The sequence below is a fragment of the Monodelphis domestica genome, chromosome 1 (genome assembly GCF_027887165.1).
Source record: "Monodelphis domestica isolate mMonDom1 chromosome 1, mMonDom1.pri, whole genome shotgun sequence".
Lineage (NCBI taxonomy): Eukaryota > Metazoa > Chordata > Mammalia > Didelphimorphia > Didelphidae > Monodelphis > Monodelphis domestica.
Window position 1 is genome coordinate 331,477,526 of NC_077227.1, and position 6,000 is coordinate 331,483,525.

A 6,000-nucleotide genomic window follows, 5' to 3' on the forward strand; every position below is an offset into this window, starting at 1 on the left:
CATTTCACAAATGAGGAAACTGAGGCAAACAGGGTTAAATGACTTGCCCAGGGCTATACAGATAGTGTCTGAGGGTACATTTGAACTCAAGTCTTCCTGGCTCAAAGTTCTATTCACTGTGCCACCACCTAGTGCCCAAATACTGTAGGACAGTTTTTTGTTTTTAAAACACGTACCTACAAATGGAATACAATTTAACAGAAACCTCTACTGTCTAGCATCTGCAAATTTGAGCATAACATGAAGTCATTATTCTATGAACCTGTATACTGATAAACTATAACAATTTATACAAGTCCAATCAAGTTTCCTTTGAAGGACAGACAACACACACTTCCTAAGGTAAGTATATGTAGGAAGTCATTATTTGGTAACTACTGCTATTTAACAACCTCTGCCATATTTACTAAACATGAGTACCATATACCCTAACTGAACAATAACCGTAAAAATGTTTTGAAAAATGCTAAATGACTTAATTTCCCTCTTAAACTTTCAAAAGTAATAAAACTACAATGCAAGGTGATATACTGTATCTTGAAAATGAATGCCAAAATCTAGGTCATTCTAAATATTTCCACTCTGAAACAATTGCAGCTATGCCAGACTAGTTCATGCTCACAAACCTATTGCCTCTAGGATTAAATGCCAAATCCTAAATTTATCATTTAAATTCTGTCCCAATCTGGTCTATGTTTCCAAGATTATTTCACATTACATACTCCCTTTTTATAGGAACTGCTTTCTAGTCATTGTGGCCTACTTGCTATTCTTTGAATTTAGTTCTCCATCTCCCACCTCTGTGCCTTTTTACAGGCTATTTCTCTCATGCCTGAAAAATGCATCTCCACTTGGAACCTTGTACTTACTTTCAGGGACAAAGTCTATGTGACACCTCCTTTAAGAAGTTTCTCTCATATTTATGTTATTTTCTGTATCTCTGGGGCCAAACAGAGAGAATAGACACTCCATAAATGCTTGATAGATAGATTCATCTTTTAGTCAGTAATGCCCTCTCCTTTCTTCTCAAATTATCAAATGCTTGTGTTTTATTCTCCAATTTGAATCTTATATTCTTTCTTAAGGGTAAGAACAATTATTCATTTTCTTTATATCTCCAGCTCTTACCACATAAACTTAGAGTAGATGCTTCATAAACGCTTGCTAGATTTGCTTACAAATGAATGACTAATATCTTCAGGATTTTCTATTCATTCCTTCAAAGCTACCCTTCAAACCAGCTCTATGAAAAAGTGAGGAAAATAAGGATGGAGCCATACTGTGCATTCTGAAGAAGAAATTTTTTAAAATCATCTTGACAGGAATGCAACAGGACAGAATACAGGACAATCATGTCCTTGTTCCCAACAACTGTCCTCTTTAAGAGAGCTGAAAATCACCTTAGCTTTTGCTGCTGGCATTTATTTTGGCTGCCATTTAATACTATTGACTTTTATTTTGTAGAATACTAAAACCCCACAATATTTTTATTGGCTATCTTGCCATGCCTCAAACACCTTGTAATTAAACAGTCAGGTTCTTTTTTATTTTTAACCCAAATGTAGCTCTATTAAATATCATTTTAGTAAGTTTGACTGAAAAATTTTTAAAGAAAAATCTTCTGGAGCAGATGGATGCTATCGGTCCTAAAGGTAGGAATAAAAAGTTAATGTTGGTAGCACTACCTACCTGCTCTAGGTTGAGAGCAATCAAAATTAAACCGAATAAATCTGAAAATTACTTTAAAATAATTTATGCTATCTCTATAAACACCTTCCCTTAGTGGATTGATATTTTCCTTTGCAAAATGAGGACATTATTCTCTATTTGAAGAGCATTTTCATCAATATTATCAATAAAGATAATATTAATATTAGTATTGCTTCCCAAATCATCATGCATATACTTATGTATGCTCTACCCTCCCATTTGAATCTAGGATCCTTAAAAGCAACAACTGTTGTTTATTTTCTTTATATCTCCAGCTCCTAGCATGCAAACTTACACAGAGTAAATGTTTAATAAATGTCTGTTGGATTTGATTAAAAGTAAATGACAAGAGGAAGTTAGTTGGCTCTCTGGATAGCCATCCAGGCTTGGTGACAGGAGGTCCTGGATTCAAAACTGATCACAAACACTTCCTGGCTATGACCCCAGAGAAGTCACTTAAAATCATTTGGCTACCCCTTACTGCTCTTCTGCCTCGGAACTAATATTTAGTATTGACTCTAAATGGAAAGTAGGGATTTTTTTAAAGGGGAGGGAAAAGACTAATATCTACAGAATTTTCCAATCATCCTTTCATAACCACTCTATAAACTTGACCCATATTACTATTATTTCTAAGTACTATTTACTAATAGTATTGCTCAAAGTATTTACTACTAAATAAGATTACTAAGTAGCAATACAGGTAGAATTACTACTTAGTAATATTAACTAATTACTACTTACAATAGTAATAATAACTTACATTTATAGACTGCTTTATGTTGTACAAAGTGCTTTCCACTCAACCACCTTTGTGAGGTAGCTATTGAAAATACCTGAGACCCCATTTTGTCTAAGTGGAACAAGCATCTCTGAACTCCTGGTGTGGGAAACTCCCTCCAGCAACGAAAATCTAAAGCTATCTATGACTAAGTAGCTAAATCCGAGGAAGTCGCCAGAAGCTCTGAGAGGTTAAGTGGCACGCCCAGGGTCGTACAGACAGTGTCACACGACGAGTGGGAATTCGGGTTCCAAATGCCAAGCCCAGCTTTCTGTCCGCACTAGATCACCTTTACTCAACCGGGGACCATATGAATCTCTGCCATCCAATCCTAAAGCTTAGGACGCTACCAGGGCGAGCGACCCAAATAAGACCAGAAGGCTGGGGGTATGGCCACCACCCTTCGCATTTAGGCTGCTTCGGGGAGTTAGGAGGGAAGACTTCGCGTACCGTCCGGCCTTCCGCTGGCACCAGAAAAAGACGCCAATAAACCAGGGCACAGAAGGCTCCGGGCTGGCCTAGGACGGAAACAGCGTATAACTCTCTCTCCAGGTCCCCGCTCGTCAGAGACTTGGTCGCCGAGCCTGCCGAAACGACCCCCTCCTAGTTCTCTGGTTCCCCTCGACCCCAGTGCCCGGCTACTTTCCCCACCTGAAACCGCAACGCAGGAGGCTCCTTCACAGACTGAACTTCCCGCCGCTTTCTCCGACTACGGATTCCCCGGGTATCTCCCGCCTCAGCCTTACTACGCAGTATCCTCGGCTCCCATTGGTTATGGGGTGGCCGACTTGACAGAAATGGGCCCTGTCCCCACCCCTTTCTTTTCCTTTCCCCCGGGGCATTCTGGAAGCTGTAGTCCTCGAACTTCCATAACCCCCTTCCGAGTCCCACCACCAGATGCATGCTGGGACTTAGACTCCTGGGAAATGTAGTTTAACCTAGACTGGAAAGCACCAGATTGGTTTATTAACAGTAGTTCTTGACAGTTTATAGTAAATCTGTAAAATACAATGAAAAATTTTTGTTCATTTTTTTCTTTAGTCTTCAAGCGACAACATACATGAAACAATTAATAAATTTGGGTCCAGAAACACGAAAGAGCGTGAATTTTTGTTCAGACAGTGAAGTCTATCTGATATTCTGCTATTTCAGTATTTGGAGTCCTGGAGTTCAACTGCTCTACTTATTTGTTGAGTGATGTTTAACTTCTCTGGGTCCCAGTTTCCTCAAATTCCTGTAAAATGAAGTGATTGGACTAAATGGTCCCTAAAGTCCTTCCGGCTCTAAGTTCTAAATGATTTCCTTAGAGCTGGAAGATCTTAGTTCAACATATTCAATTCGATTCATATTAAGTGCCTTCTTTGCTGCCCTGTTAAAGATAAATATGTTATGGGAAACTTATATCGTACTGTCACCGATGTGCCAGCCAAACTGGACTACTTTTTTCCCATTTTCTTCCTGTCTTACCCATCTTGAAGCCTTTGCTTATGGCATTTGCAATTACTGTAATAACTTAGGTCTTGCTCCCTTTCTCCCACCTACTTTCTTCACATATTGAAGACCTTTCTTACTCTCCTTTTCAGCTTTTTTGAAGGATAGCTTTCCTTTCTGGCTTTGTATTCCCAATGTTTAGCAATGTGCCTTGTACCTAGTAGGTGCTTAAAAATGTTTATTGATTGATTGGTTTTCATTTTATTTGGTCTCTAGAGTTTCTTTGACCCTTGTTTATTATGTCTAAAAAGATATGATTTGCTTCCAATTTTTTTAAAATGTTCATTCTTCATTATGGTTTGTTTCTTGAATTTTTAAATAATATATTCCTCATTACAAATAATGTAAATTAATCAATATTACTTGTTATAAAATATATATGTATGTTTGTGCACATTTGTATATCATATTAACAAATAACTTCATTCCTCTTGTTAGGGTCTTATTCTTTGAAATTTATTCCTCTTACCTATAGAATCTAAATTGGCATTCCACATATAAAATCCCAAGGGGAGAAGAAAAGCAATGTGCTTCTATTTTTTTCAACCCTTACCTTCCATCTTAGAATCAATACTGTGTATTGGTTCCAAGGCAAAAGAGTCATAAGGGCTGGGCAAAGGAAGTATTTGAGGCCAGAACCCAGATCCTCCTGACTCTAGGCCTAGCACTCTATCTGCTATGCTACTTAACTGGCCATCCATATACTTCTTTTTGAAAACTTTGAGTCATTGCACTGGTACTTTCCAGATAGTTGACATATTAAGTGCTCCTTGCTTTTGCCTTTCACATCCTAAGTTAGCTGAAAAGATCTCTCCCTATTTACCCAATAATAAACTCACAAACTGTCCATCAGGGTCCACAGGATCCCATAGCACTCAGAATCAGAGATACCTTCTACATGCCTCTCATCAACTAACTTTGGATAAATCAGGGAAACCCCAAACTCCATCATCCTCAACCAATTACTGCACTGGAAGATTTGAAAACAGATATTGCCCCACCAATAATCATCCTAGAAATCTCTCAAAAAGAGGTCATATCTTAACATGAATCAGAAGAGATGGAACTTTTTCTTAAGCCAAGAGAGAAAACTGAGAAGACAAGTTTAGAGTTGCCACCCTGACCACAATCTAACCAACTGCCATATCATTACCGTAAACCATGTGTAGATTTGGAGGTTAGAATATTCAAAGTATATCAACTATTAAAAATAAACTTTTACAGATCCTTTGGACATATGATTAGATTTGTTCTTCCCCTCCCTGGGAAGGGTAGGTGCTTGTGTAAGGGTGATGGTGTTGACTGATTAATCAATCATTTGATACTATCTCCACTTAAAGTAACTGATGAAATCCTATTTTCAAATACCTTTATTTAAATTTGATCAAATCAATCAAAAGCAAGTGTGAAAATGTCTTAATTGAATCCTCCAATTTAGTAATATAAGGAAAAGTAGAATCTATAAAGTTTATGTTTATAAAGTCAAAAACTGAATAGATTCAAGGGATTTGCATTTGATGGAGAAAAAGGAGTGTTCCAGCTAAACTTTCAGAGAAGTTGTTTAAGAGAAGAGAGGACTTTAGTTTTGACCTTCATCAACTTTCCCCTTCTACCCACTGCCCTTACCCCAGTCTTGGCCACTAAATTCAGGGGTCCATTAGGCCTTTTCATGGGCATCCTAGCATCATCCCTTAGAATAATAGTTTCTGCATAAAGAGCCAGGAACAGACTAGCCACAAATTCGCAGCTCTACTAGAAGCTTACCATGTCAAGGGGATATTTTGAGAATCCCACAAAGGGGAGAAAAGGACTTGCAACAAGGAGAAACAAAGAGTCATCCTTTGCCACATTTAATCTTGAAATTCAACTCCATTTTCTCCTGGACTATGCTCAGATGAGTCCATTAGGCTAAAGCACATATGCTTGAATAGAGTATTATAAACTTTGGGTGAAATGTTATTTTTTTTATCAAATGTTTCTATTGTACCCTTTTCCTAAGGATACTTAAGTCTATCTGA

At 37.8% G+C, this 6,000-nt stretch overlaps 1 protein-coding gene across 9 annotated transcripts in view; it reads right to left on the minus strand.

The window, feature by feature from the left end:
* The window catches only part of VRK1 (VRK serine/threonine kinase 1), a 118,012-nt gene extending 114,732 nt beyond the window's left edge, over positions 1–3,280 (minus strand). For 6 of the 9 annotated variants that reach the window (XM_007473614.3, XM_056811302.1, XM_007473613.3 and 3 more), the window contains exon 1: positions 3,143–3,280. The gene's annotated coding sequence lies outside the window, so the exon portion shown is untranslated. Of the gene's footprint in view, positions 1–2,941 lie in introns of all 9 variants that reach the window. The other 3 variants (XM_056811304.1, XM_056811301.1, XM_007473611.3) reach the window with 3 other exon arrangements.
* Between the last annotated feature and the right edge of the window lie 2,720 nt (positions 3,281–6,000).